Genomic DNA, 15,169 nt, shown 5'->3' with positions numbered 1-15,169 from the left:
CCACTGAGCCCCAGAGATGCTTCTCTGCCTGCCTCCCGCTGCCATGACTAGAAGAGCCTGTTTGCCATCTTCACACTGGGCATTCTTACACCCGCGCTGGGGGTGAAACACGGGCCTTCACGTTCCATGGCAGAATCTTCCTGAGTAAGTCATGTCCCTCTAGCCTCACTGCTTGGTCATGCTAGGCTGCCTGGCCAGCGAGACCCAGGGGTCTAAGCTCTGTCTCTGCGGGGCTGGGGATGGAGCAATGACCAGCTCTTTATGTGGGTTTTAGATCTCAAACTGGGGTCCTCATGCTTGTGTGGCAGGCACCTGACCAACCGGCCCGTGTCTCCAACCTTTCTTTTCCTTTCTTTCTTCTTCCTTCGGCTTTGTTTTGTTTTGAAACACATTGTAAAAACTTTACACTGAAACACCACAGAAAAGCTACATTAATGATAACACTACTGTTATCTTCAAATGGGGACACTTTTGCCCCCACGGGACATGCAGGACTCCCTGATAACAATCTGGGTTTTCTGACTGGGAGAATAAGACACTTGCAGCGTGTCATGTGTGTGGAGGTCCAGGGATCTTGCCACGCACATTACCCCACGGGCCGTGCAAACGACCCCAAAGGAAAACTCCAGGTCATTATTGATGAAAGATATGTCCAGTGTTATTAGTAGCAAATTCCCACTTTCACTCTCCTGAAAATGAAGAACCTCCGCAGTTTTGCTTGTTGTTTAAACAGGGAGCAATAGAGCTGCGCCTAGAAGTGGCGCCTCTTGTGGCCAGTTTTGAGAACTGCACCCGAGAACTTGATTCTCACTCAGTACTCTAAGGTACTGAGACTGGTCAGGAGCTGAGTTTCGCTACAGGCGCTCAGGCAGCCGGTGTGTCGTGATACTGTTATCTCACAGTACAGAGGTGACAGTGGAATTACAGAGAGGAAAGTTATGTGACCCGCATAATCACGTGACCAACAGACATTTAATGTACTTGACAAAGGTGTGTCGGTGGTAGCAAACGGGCTTTGTTTCCTGAGTCTGTAGAGGGGAAGGAAGCCGGTCTTGTTTTCATGTGTCTACATCTTTAACCGACAGACTAAAATAAGTGCAATTTGTTATTTTGATTGTTTTTCCCATTAAACATCTTATAGTGATGGAAGACACGTATACATACATGTCTCCTGCTCTGAAAACAGGACTGAGCACACACATTCATCATTCGGGTGCACTCTGCGTTCTCCCGCGGGCAACTCACCGTCCAGGGGCAGCGAAAGATTTTAACCAAGACTGGGTTAGAATATAAAGTGTTGCTGACTCAGAGACTAGTACAAAGACTTGGACTGTTCTATAAGTTATGTTAAAAGTTCCGAAGGTCCAAACAGCGTCAAGTGTCATCTACTTTTGTATTATGGTATTTGTGTGAGAATTGACTTAATTCTGCCCTCACCATGAAGGTCCAGTACAGTCAGACAGTTCATTCAGAAACATACAGATATTTTAATAATTATATAAATATAATTTTAATATTACAGTACTTACTGGATAGGGTGCAAAACCCACTTCCCACTGTTTTCTATTTCATACAGGGAAAACATAACGATTTAAATTACAACGGTAGAGGCTACTCACGTCAGGTATTGCCACTACTGCCTGTCTCCTGAGGGATTTAACTCTGACACTAGAAAGGCTGAGAGTCTAATCCCCACATCTGTAGTTCCTGTAAATGAGAATCTACTACCTCATCCATGAAGAGGTCAAAGAAGATGAAGGGTACCAGTTGCCATAGTTACAGTTTTATCAGTCTCTGAGGATTGGGAATTAGCAATTAGCTCCGCCCTAATTGCTATATTGGCGCTTTTTGTTCTCAACCAATATTCAAGGTGGTCATTCTCTTGCGACCCCATCTTATGAATGAGGAAGTCACAGGTAAGACAGACCTAATGCCTACAACTTCTCTAAGTCCATATAATGAAGGATTGTACTGAGCCATGTCCCAGCCCAAACTATAAACTCTAAACCACCCATCCTGGCTTTTCCTACAAAATATTGCTTCAATAAACTCCATGAGTACACCAGGCAAAGCTCAGAAAGTAAAGAAGGATTCTAGTATTTGTTTATAAGGTGTATTCTAGTATTCTCTCTCCTCTCTCCTCTCTCTCTCTCTCTCTCTCTCTCTCTCTCTCTCTCTAACAGTTGACAAACAGAAATGTGAAGCAGGAAGAATGGAGCTCACACACTCAAGCAGGGAATGCTTGCCTTCCTCAAGAAGCACACACAGTGTCCCTGGATGAGTGTGTTGTCAGTTTGGACTTAGGGGATCCTCTGTTTCTAAATTTCAAAGTTTGATTGGAGGGTGTGATCAACGGAAATTAGAAGTATCTAGTACATCTGCACATAGCATAGAAAAATAACCAAACTACATCCTGAGGTGTCAGGGGCACTGGGAGCGTTTAGCCCAGGCAGAGAAGCATCATTCCACCTGTACCTTCCATCTCACGACACAGAGGGGCATCGTCTCACCATCAGAGGAGCCTTTCCTTGCACCACGGAACCTACTGTAGAGAGTCACAACTGGTCAAAATCCAGGAAGTGAGGTTGCGGGGCCCAAGCCCCGTTAGTACAGTTGCAACACAATCCATATACCTGAGACTCAGGCAACATCTCAGAAGCGTCAGCGATACTGGGAGAGCCAGAGAACGTGGAAGTTTGCTGCTACATGGTGTCCCCTGCACACAACAGGGAGGCTTCACCCATGGAATCTCAATAATATGATTGCATAAACAAGGCCCGCACAGTCATCACAACAGTTAACGTGCTAGCATGTATGGGGGAATTGTCCAAAGCCTACCCCTACATGAAGAATTATAGACTGTCAATGACTTCTAACTGGGGGGAACCAGCTTACTTTAAGAACAAGCCCCCAAATGTGTTTAGTTATAAACTCACACACATGCGCACATACAAGAAACACTAATTGGTCTCAGAAGAATACACACACACACACACACACACACACACACACACACACACACACACAGATAGGAGGAACATGGAAGGACCCTGATGTCAAAGAGGGGATGTGGCAGGTTAGAAATGATACAAATACTCTGCACTCTTGCATGGAATTCTAAAAACATAAATTTAAGATAATAAGGCAAAAAAACAAATAAAACTTCCAAAAAACGAATGTGATCAAAAAGCATAATCTAGTCATGATTATGAGGCCCGGGAAGATAAACTGAGTCTGATCCATGAAGAGATGCAGTGATGTTGGAGGAAGCACGGAGAAGTCCCCCGCTCCCCAGCGTGACAGGAACATCTTCTGGGCTGGGCTACCTACACAACGTGGCCTACCTCAGGTCACCTTACCATGGTGCTCATTACATACCTTTCAGTGGGCTCCCTTCTGCTATAATATGTTCTCAGGACACTACCTGGTAATATTATCAAACTGCAAATCTGCCACAAATAGACCCTCAGATTAACTGAAATGAAAACGGCAACATCCCGCACTTATTAAGCCCTCTTGTGCTCCTCTGGCTGCTGGAAGCTCGGTTCTCTGTTCAGGGAGACTCGTGAGTGTGAGAGTGAAGCTGGAGACGTAACTGTGATGGGCAGAGAGCCATCACTCCGACACATGGCAGAGGGAAACGGCTTGTAAAGGAGATGATGTTCCCGCTGTGGCTCTGCCATGTTTCACAACACCCTGCACACCTCCCAGATCACTTGGCTTCAGAGGGTAAGACTCAGGTTTCAGCTGGAAATACCCCCTTAAGTCACTGGGTGGACCACCATGCCTCAGCTGGCCTCCTGGATGAGCTACACAGTGAGTCCCATCAACTATTCATGGCCGGTGATTAACTTCCAGAGCTCAGATGGGGAAATCAAGAGCTGCTCTCAATCAGTTGGGGCCTCTACTCTAAAAATAAACAAACAAACAAACAAACAAACAAGGGGCTTAAAGGATTCCGTCTATCCATTACATGCTCTCTGTGTGTTAGCCATGCGTGGTATGTCTTAGAAGAACATCACAAAAGAAAAAGTCTATTATATATCCTCAAAAGACTAGAGACTCTTTCGTCATTAGAAAACCTCTGGGATCCTTTACGCATGCTTGTTTTTGCTGCTTTATTTTTGTTTTGTTTTGTTTTAATTGACAAAAAAGAAATGAAAACATAGATGTAGGCACCATCTACTACATACCTGTTACTTCTCATTGTGACCAGAACACCTGGCATAGACAAAGTAAAGAAGGAAGCATTAATTTGAGCTCGTGGTGTTGGAGGGTTTAGTCCATCATGGACAGGAGGACATGGTGGACAAGAGGAGCTGTTTACTTCACAGCAAGCTGGGAAACAGAGAGAGAGGATGCTAACATATATAACATATTTCTCTTTTCTCCCCCTTTATGCTACTTGGATTCTCAGCCCATCTGTAATAATTTTTATATAGCCTACAGAGTGTAAATGTATAGAATAAAAGAAAATATTTTAGCTAAGTAAATTTCATTTCTTCTCCCTACCTCTCCCAAGAGAAACATATGGTCGAAGTCACCCACCTCCTACTCCACACTGGCACTGATGTTCTGTTTGGTCACTCGGTGCTCAACCTGTCCAGTAACACATGAACGTTCTTCCCTAAAGTTATAACAGACTAGAGGCTGGGGAGATGCTTCAGGTGGCAACATGCTTGTCGCACAAGCACCCGTGTATGCCAGTTGTGGAGATGTGTGCCCATGAGCTCCTCACTGGGTATGTAGGGGCAATAGGAACCTGGGCTCACTTGCTGGCCACACAGACTAGTCAAATCAGTGAGCTCCAGGCTGAATGAGAAACCCCACATCAAAAGCAAGTTGAAGAAATATAGAGGAAGAAATCAGTGTTGACCTCTGACCTCTGCACATACATGTATATACACAGACACACCTACACAGACAAGTACAATCACATACACACAATAGCCTTTATAAACACACCATGTATTATGCAAGCATCATTAGTAGACATATAAAACCTTTGCCATTCCTGGGCAACGTCCCTTTGTATTAATCATCTTTGTTGCAAATCACAAGATAAACAGCTCACTATCTTTAAAGTCAAGAAAACGGATGCAAAGATCTCACAGCCTGTCTGTTCATGGACAGAGCTATCCAACGCTGGAGTGGCCTAAACTTTTCTCCTAATCAAAGCCACACTTTTAATGAAATTTGGTCTTTGATTGAAAGTGTAAGGCTGCATAATGAACTTCTGGGTCATTACGCTGCTCCACGCTTAATTTTTATTTAATTTCAGTCCCCTGATGTTTGTGATATAGAGTTCTTAATTTGTGTTGGATCTTTAAAACTTTCTCTTTTGGATCTTTGATGTCAGTTGCCTTTTGGGGGAATAAGTCTATTTTGAACTTAAGAGTAATGAAATAAAAAATTCTAGTCTCCATAGAAACATATCATTTCTGTCTACATCTTCGAACGTGTCCACATTACTATTGGCCTATTGGTCCCATATTACAGGAGGGCTTTTAAGTAATGTCAAGTGTGTTACATGCCCCTAATTTGGGGAATGCCTGTATGAGCAATAGAATATCTACTGTCTTTGGCCAAGCAAACTTTGGTGCAGATTCTAGCTTGGCTAGCCACCCACTGTGGGACTCAGTATTCAATGTCATCTTATACCTATGATCTGACTTTATTATTTGTTCTCATGTATGTCTGAATGCACACATGTGTTTGGTGTGTGCAGAAACAAAGTGAATTAATATCTAGATAAGATTCAGGTCTCTTCAGCCACAGGGCATTAGCCTCTTGCAAGTCCTTCTACCCTCAGACACACCCTGAAATGCCACTACAGCCTCCTGCAACTTGATGGAGAATTTATTCTGAATCAGGATCCCTGTGACCAGACTCACGTGGGTTAGGAACAATCACTGTAATGCAGAAACACTCTGGAATTTATAGGAAGGTGACATGGTATCTGATTCTTCAACTCATGGCAGGCCTTTGTCCAAGGATCCAATGACTTCAATATCCCTTTCTCGGCGTACTGTTCTCAAGCATAGCTACATGAACAAGAAGGCTTCTCAGCTGTCTTCCAAGCTCTTTGTAACATGGCCACATTGAAATAGGGGCATGTGTGAAATAAGTGTGTAATAGGTACATGCAAATTCACATGCTATTGGTGTGTGATATGCCCAGAAGTACATACATGTGTGTACAATGTGTGCATATGTGATATGTGGACATGAGTGCACATGTAGTATATACACCTGCTGTGCATATGTGTATGTACAAGCTATACTAGTGTGAGTACATTTGTGATATGTAGATATGTATGCACATGTTACTGTACATGATATGGTGTGTTTGTGCTACATCTGTAACTGATCCTCTAGGCTGCTCTGCTCTACTAGGGAATGTATAAGTTTCTCAAAGCTGCTGCAACAAATGACCATGATCACAGCCCAGAGCAATTCCTTAAGATTCTGGAACCTGAGTATCTAAAACCAGGGATCCAGAAGAACTGTTCTTTCCTTGCCTCTTCCTGACTCAACAGTGATCCTCTGTCATAGGTTCCTTGCATTGACTCAGCATCACTCTGACATCTGTGTCTATCTCCTTTGCTGCATCCTTCTTCTTTACATATTCCATATCTCTGAACGATCTCCTCCTTGATTCAGTGTCATCTGAAGCCTACAAAGCAACTGTACTTGTGTGAGAAGCTGTCAGAAATAAAACCCAATTTCTTCATTCCTTTCCTCCCTTCTTGCTTCTCTTCTCCCTTCTCTCTATTTCCCCCTCCTCTAAAATGTCTTCTCCCATTAAAAAACCATTAGTTTAAAAAATAAAACATGCTCTTTTTTATTTTATTTTGTTTTGGGACAGGGGTTCTCTGTGTAACAACCCTAGCTGTCTTGGAACTAGCTCCTGTAGACCAGGCTGGTCTTGAACTCACAGAAATCTGCCTGCCTCTGCCCACCAAGTGCTGGGATTAAAGGCGTGCGCCACCACCTCCTGGCAATCTTAAATGTTCTTATCAAACACTTTCACACACAAAGAAAGAATAGGAAAGCCAAGCATGACTGCTTATTGGTAACCCAAGTTCTTGGGAGGCTAAGGCAGGAGGACTTTAAAATGGCCAGCCTGTACTCCATAATGTAACATATTGCAAGAGGATGCAGGAGGAAAAGGATCCGAGAGAGAGAGAGACAGACAGACAGACAGACACAGACAGACAGATGATGGCTATATTAATTATCCTGCATCTTGATTATGGAATTACTTCACAATACATATGAATATCAATAGAATATGTTTATGCCTGAAGTATACAAAGATTTTTATTTGGCAACTCTACATGAAGAAATCCAGAAAGATGATAAAACAATTGCATACCAACAGGGAAAAGCTAGCAGACTGATTTTTACCAGCTCGCCATAGGAAAGGGAGAGCTGTGTGCTGCGAGTGTCCGTGGACACAAGGGCATCACCCCAGAAGCACGCCTCCCTCAGCCTCCCTCAAGTTCTGCTGATGTTGCCTGAGGTCCCATCAAAAATGATTTCAGCAACCTAGCTGCTGAGATAGACGGCATCATCGCAGGGGTTTCTGACCTTCATCAACAGGAAGAAAATTTCAGCTGAACCCTGCAAAAATGCCAGGACAACATAAATCACGTTTGGACAGCCTGTGCTTTCTATCTAACGCGTGAAGACACCTAATCATACATCGAGACCTCGATAATAAAATGAACCAACAGAAGAGAAAGAAAAATTAATTAGCGCTCCCTCTGCTCATCATGTAAAAAGCTGCTGGCCTTTTTTGGTTGTTGTTTTTTTTTTTCCTATTAAGAAAAAGGGATGACAGAACTGTCCTCAAAAAAAATAGCTTGCACTTAATTAAGCATTTCTTAAATACATTTTAATTCAGAGTTTAGAGAAAGAAAGCATCACTAAAAATTATACAAAGGAATGGCCTTTCTTCTCTTAAGCAAAATAAATGACAAATGAAAGCAATAGCTGTAATTAATGGTATTAAAATGCAAGCAACTCAGCCCCAGTTAATATGCAATTGTGGAGAGAAGACAAGCCATGCTTTTAAAATTAAGGGATCAAAACATAGCCCTGTTCATCTGAGACTGGAATCAGACTGCTCATCACTGTAGTGGAATCCATAGAGCAGGCTTCTCCGAGTCTATGCAAGGATGTATGATAGAAGGCTCTTATTGGTGAGATCTGTGTATGCATTCTCCATGAAAACATCAGTGCTTTGATGGTGCAAATCTGTAGTATAATAAGAAAGGAGGACATGCTTGAAAGGGTGGACGGAGAACGATGGATCTTCTCTTCCACCTTGGGCTAAAGAACAGGGTCTTTGGTTTGTTTTAGTCAGAGATTGCTGGATATGGAGACAGGAAGATTCTATACACAGCACATGTGCTACTGCTCCCATTCTTTCATTCTCTGCAGGAATCTCTAATCAAACGCAAACTCGCTCTTGTAAAAGATTATATATAGCACATATATTGCCGATTCAGTTCCATTACCCTCTGGAGACAGCACTAATCAATCACACATTAGTACTGGCAGAGAATATGTCTATATGTAACACATATACCACTGCTCCCACAGCTTACTCTCTGCAGGCATCCTTAATCGAGCATGCATTTTTTTTTTCTAGCAGAACGCCTATTTCTCACTTTCAGTCTGCTATTACCAGCAGGAGCATTCAGGCAGGGTCACAACCAATCAGAATGGAAGCCTCTGAAATTGATGCTTAGCAACCCTTTCTACACACCCTTATCCCGACTGGAACTATAAGATGTCTGAACTTTCTAGTAATTGGGGACTTGGGATATAGTGGAAGCACGTTGTTATTTTCTCTGCTGTTTACTAACAGGTCCCAGACGTACCTTCTCTGGTCTCATGAGAAGGTAACCCATTGAGTCAGTGTTAAGAAGCAGAAGGGAAACAGTGTCCTAATAAGCTGGACCATGTGCTTACTTACAATCCTAAGTACCTTGAAGCCTGAGAGAGGCGGGTCTTGAGTCCCTGGCGAACCTGGGCTCAATAAGAGTTTCAGACCAGATCTGCCTATACCGAACCCTGGTCTCAAAAAATCCAGCCAAAATATAATAAACTAATGAGGCAACTTGGACTCTGGGAACATAGCCCTCCACCCAGCCAGAAGGGCAAGAGCCTCAAGCTCACCAAGCCCATGGTGACCACAGAATGTGTCTCATCTCCTCGTCCATGTTCCCATGGGCACTTGAGGAATTAAGCAGCCAAGAAGCTGCCAGGCCAGTGTTCATACCTTGACATTTGAGAACCTGAGCTAACCTATTAGCCACACTTGGCAACACCAGAGCTCTGTGGACTGACTCCTCACAACCAGCTTCAAGGTCAAGAGGAGTATGTACCTGACAGCCTGTTCCAGACTCCTTCCTACACACTCTGGGATACACTGGAGCTAGCAGCACTGTAGGGTGTGCCCAGCACCCCTCCACCATCTGACAATTGTGTTCCTGGCCATGGGAGACTAATTTAACTTGAAATGCCAACCCCCGTAGACACTCCATCAGTCTCATCTGTGTTTCTCTCTCCCTAGCTCGCTATCACCCTCTAATTTCCCTAAAATACATGAAAGAGAGATGCTTGCCTGGCATCTCATTTGCAAAGCTAAGACTTGCACACAGGCACATAAAGGCATCCTGAACTCAAACTCTTATCTATGAAGCTAACTCCCAGCCAGCCTGGCAAAGCAGACATTGACAGGGCCCCTCTACCCCAGGAAGCCTGAAGTGCCTATGCTTTGAGGACTGAGACAATTCCCTAGTGTGGGTGAATGAGACAATGCTGGGCACAGGAAGGCATCATCTAAGTATTGCTTGGTCCTGGTCCCCTTTGTTTCTGCTCTGTTGAAAACCTCTTTATAAAGATTCTTAGCTAGGGGAGCTACTCATATGCTAGGAGGACTGAATTCTTGAGCAGCAGGTACTGAGTTTGCTTTGTTTAGCTTTTCCATAGGATTGCACAATAGGACGTACAGCCTGGTGGTCTGGGGTCAATGGAGCACTACCTGTGCTGAAACCCTTCTCTCCCTTTACCCCTGAAGGATCTGAGGCCCTTCCAGATCATGTCTCATTTGTAAACAAAATTGTATGGCTCACAAGACTCTTGGCAAATGTTAAGATAAAAAATTTAAATATGAAGAACTCAAAACTGCCCTTGGTATTCTGTGTCAACTAGATGCTGCTGTTAGTCTCTGTTTTCTCCTCTTAAGAAAACTCATTCAAAAGGCTAGGAATGAGGGTCAGATATGTATGTAAATATTCCTACCATACATGAAGTCCCGGGCTATATACCCAGTACCACATAAGTCAAGTATGACAGTGCACACTTGTAACTCCAGCCTTTAAGGTGTAGACACACAAGGATCAGGAATCCAGGACTTTGATGCCATCATGAGTTCAAATTCAGTCTGGGATCCATGAGAAGCTGTGCCGATGATTATTCCAAAACAGAGGCAAAGACCAGGCTTGGCCCAAGGGGAATGAGGTATGTGTGACATCAACAGTGGCTGAAAACAAGTCACAGCCCTGGGAAACTGATATGAGAAAGGAAGTATGAATGATCAGAAAAGCCAAGGAATACAGAGATAGGATGGCAGTTTCCTGGCCACAAACCCAAGATCATGAATGAGCTGACAAAAGTCCTGAAATCAGAAGCAAAGCTGTCTCAGCAAACTCTGCATAGACATCCCGAGGCCATAACAAATGTGTTTAACACCTGATCCTTTCTCAAGACTCTACCCAATTCTGTGTAAAATCAACTGCGTTCTATTCAGTGGGTTGGGTACTCTCCCTGCTTATTGAGTCTCCTTAGCCTGGCCTAGTGCATTTTCCATCTCATCCTCAAGTCTTGTTTTCACCTATATCTTGAGCTCCAGTTCTTAGGACCTCCACTCATTTGTCATGCTTCTTGATACAGATGTCCAGCGTTGTACCTAGCCTGGGATACCACCTTTTGTGTGGCTTTTAGTGGGAAAATGTGGGCAAACATCTGTGCATCCTAGATAGAGTGTGATGACAGACCAAATAAACAATTTGACTGAATTCCAACATGGTGAAGCAATGGACTTACAGGTTTATTTATGGAGCATGAGTGAGTGAGGATTCAGTGAGGATTTGCTTACAGGGACATGGATGGATGACTTACAGCCCATTGCATCAACAAAAAGATCATCACCCAGCATGGGTTATGACTCAAGACAGCTTCATCCTTGGAGCTCTGATATATTTCCACTATGGGACAGAATCCCTGGTGATACCATAGTTCAGGAATATTTTTGGCCTCTCACTCAGAACATGTGCTGTCCAAAGACACATTCTGAGTGGGCAGCACTGGGCAGAGCACAGCAGCTTCTTTAGCCGTCTCAGCTTCAGATCCACACAGAGGAAACATAAGCTGTAACGTTCAGGACCACTCAAGACCCCTCTGAATGGTTTCCTGGCAGATCAGAAGCTGTTTGGCTGCCCCAGCCAGAAGATACGTGAGAAAAGAAAGCCCTGTCTGTGTTTACAGCCTGTGACAAATGGGCTCCTGTCTTCTCCTGACAGACTCTCTCTGACTGATGCACCAGCCTCTGTGATCATCACCAGAATCACCGTCCTCGTCATAGTTTGAAATTCAGATGGATTTTACACCACAAATAAGAATGAATTCAAATGTCTCGGTTCCCCGAGCAGAACTGATGGTGCTATAATGTCATGCTTGTGCAACTGTACAGTCAAGCAGGGATGCCGTGTGATGGGTTACCTCCCATCACCTTTGCTGAATCTACATTAGTTCTGTAGCCTTCACCTCTGGGAAGCCATCATAGTCCAGTATCAAGGAGCAGGACACTGAATTCCACATGTCTGTAGTATCTTCCAGGAGATCAAAGGAGATGGAAGGACTCCATTCTGCTATGGGTACATTCTCAGGAGCCCTGCTAATTAGTGGGGTCAAAAGTAAAAGTAACAAAATAAGACCATATCTGGGCAGCCACATTGAAAATGCCCCATAAATAACCAGGTGAGGTTTCCCAAGGGACAGTGAGCTTTCTGATGGTCCCAAAATGCTGTGGGATAATGCTCTGATACATTGTAATATTTGTCACTCATATTGGTTTCATAAAACACTGATTGGCCAGTAGCCAGGCAGGAAGTATAAGTAGAGCAACCAGATTAAGGGAATTGTGGGAAGAGGAAATGAGAGACAGAATCATCAGCCAGATACAGAGGAAGAAAGACGAGGATGTCTTACTGAAAAAAATGTACCAAGTCACATGGCTAAACATAGATAAAAATTATGGATTAATTTAAGTAGTAAAAGATAGTTAATAATAAGCCCGAGTTAATAGGCCAAACAGTTTTTAATTAATATAAGTCTCTGAGTGTTTCTTTGGGATTGGATGACTGTGGGACCAGGCAGGAGAGAAACTCCATTTACACCCAAAGAAAGCAGACAGCGAAGACAAAGGAAAATGAGAGAAAAAGGGAACGCCTCCTCACTTTGCTGAGTTTTCTCTAGGGACCACCAAGCTGAAAATCTAAGTCCCTGGGTTGGTGAAAGAGAAACAACTTCTAAAAGTTATTCTCTGAGCCTACGTGGTGTGTGTGTGTGTGTGTGTGTATCGCAAAATAAGAATTGATAAAAATAAAATTTAAAAATAAAAGCAGGACCCTTTGACTGTGTGTAGACAGCCATGGTTTTTCCAATCAGCCCAGGATGCAGCAGGGTAAGAACTCTTCTCCAAATGAACATCAATATCTAACAGAAGGGAACAAAGCGAAGCTTGAAACTGGAAGAGGAAGGAACGGGGTGCAGCTCATTTGGTAGGGTGCTTGCCTGCATGCAGCAAGTCTTGATGTGAACGCCCAGCACACATTTTGCTAGTCATAGTGGTATAAGCCTGTAATTTGAGCATTCTAGTAGTAGAGGCAAAAGGATCAGAAGTTCAAGGTCATCCCCAGCTACACATTGAGTATGAGCCAGTCTGGTCTACATAAGACACTATCAAGAATGAGAGAGAGGGGGCAGAAAGCAGTCAGACGAGGAACCTTACTGAAGTGTTTCTATTTCCAAAAAAAATCCATCATTGAGATATATGCTGAAGTATACAGGAAAAGGTAGAGATGGAGGGACAGAACTATTTCTACACTATATATGCAGAACATGTGGGAAGAGAGAAAGAAGAGGAAGATTACGTATGTATGTATGTATGTATGTATGTATGTACTGTATATGTATAAGTCACAAAGATTAATAGAAAATTAAAGTTAGAGAGGGGTGGGGGGCACTGTTCAGCCTTTTCAACTAACAAGAGTCTAGTTTTAGAGAAAAGCCTGTCAAGTCTTCCTCCAGAGCAGTCAGCTGTTGTAAAAGCCCACATGGGCCAAGGGGCCATTGCTTCTGAGGCAGGTTTGCTTATTATTGTGGCACCTCTGTCCTCTCCTGTCACTTTAATTCCACTTTATCAAATTGCCAATATTTCCTAAGGCATTTAGGCTGCACAGAAAGGGACACAGGGGCACATGCACACAACAGAAGCAGGGCCATCTTTTCAAATTTATATATCATAGTAACAAATTATACATCAGAGCAGCAGAGGGACCAGGATGCATTCTTGGACGCAATGGTAGCCACTCCAGCTGCTACAGCAGACACCTCCCTGCGTGGCTGCAGCTGCATTGCCAGGGAGAGACTACAGGGTGTGTGCTCTTCGGAGGAGCCTGGAGGATGCTTCCACTCCGGGACACTTAGATTTTGATTGAGACTTTTCCAAGTAGGGAAAGAACTCCAGGAGACACATCATCCGTAGCCAGGGAAACATAGTCTGAGCAGTCTTTTCTCTTGGAGTACATTAGTAGATTTATCAGTAGCTGCTGCAACTTCTGGGTCTCTTTGTGACTCTGCCATGTCAGCACAATCTCAGTGAGCAAGTAAAAAAAATCTCCCAGAAATGTTTTTACTTAATGTGTCCAGCATAACTCAAGAACACATAAAAAGGGTGTGTGTGTGAGAGTGTGTGTGTGTGTGAGAGTGTGTGTGTGTGTGTGTAATCTCCTTTCTCCAGAAGAATGGAAGCTATGTAGAGAATGACTATGTATAACTTCCTCCCCCAATAAGCTTCACAGACCAGTCACAGAGCCAGGTGTTGATGACGGACAGACCATAAGGGAAAGCAAGAGAAACAGAGTCTGAGTGGCTTGGAATTCCCAGAATATGTTCCCCTTCATCTCTCTTGGTAATGATAGAGCTGAAGTTATTCCTTCAGTACCTATTGCCCTGACAGCTTCCAAACTCTATCAGAACATTGTTTCTTAAATACTGCACTGGACATAAATATACTTATGGGCATCATAAAAGTTCCGAGGAAAGTCAGAGCACCCTGAATGTGGAATGTAGCTGAGGAAGCGAGCTTTCTGAGCACTGTAATATGAGCTCAGTGGCTGGAACAGGACAAGACAGTGAGTAAGGTCTGAGTGTATGTGCCATCTAAGTGGCAATTTGCTGTGTCCCATACACAAATATCCTCGTGTGCACATTAGAATGCTCTCTTACTACGATGGGATCAGAACCCAGACCTTCAACACACATGGGATCAGGACTCAGCGTCACTAAAACTGCACTGTACACTTGAGCTGCTGCGATCGACACCTCATCAGACCATGCAGGCAATTGCCCTGTCTTTAGAAGTGAGTCCTGGTCTGAGGAGTCAGCCGACACATCAATCAGCAGATGCTTTAACCATCATGAAACCATTGCTCACAACCTCGCCACGAGAGGATGACCCCCTGGTCCCACAGCTGCACCATCGCAGAGAGAGGCATCTTCCTAAACCCATAGACAGTGTCAGGAGTGGCCAGGAACTCCATCTCCATGTTCCTGCGTGTGAAACCCCTTTGGATCCACCATATTAATAGTGAAACTCGATGCGGTCAGTCGTGCTTTGCCACAGAAACTTTTGTGAACTTCTGCCAATAAAGAGAGACCAAGAATATCAAAGAACAAAGATCTGACAATTGCTTCTCCTGAGGGGACCCACACCAAGACTAGCAAACAAAATAAATGGGTGGAAAACTCATTCATTCAGGCCCAAAGTAATCTTCCAAGAGCCTCCAATCTCAAACAGCAAGTCACTGCTC

General features: G+C 43.7%; 1 protein-coding gene across 19 annotated transcripts in view; it reads right to left on the bottom strand.

Annotated features, from left to right (window-relative positions):
- The window catches only part of Rbfox1 (RNA binding fox-1 homolog 1), a 1,977,377-nt gene that overhangs the window by 911,275 nt on the left and 1,050,933 nt on the right, over positions 1 to 15,169 (bottom strand). The window lies entirely within an intron of this gene.

The sequence above is a fragment of the Myodes glareolus genome, chromosome 9, assembly GCF_982192425.1.
Source record: "Myodes glareolus chromosome 9, mMyoGla1.1, whole genome shotgun sequence".
Lineage (NCBI taxonomy): Eukaryota > Metazoa > Chordata > Mammalia > Rodentia > Cricetidae > Myodes > Myodes glareolus.
Note: the sequence above shows the minus strand (reverse complement) of the source record. Positions and strands in the feature narration are given on the sequence as shown.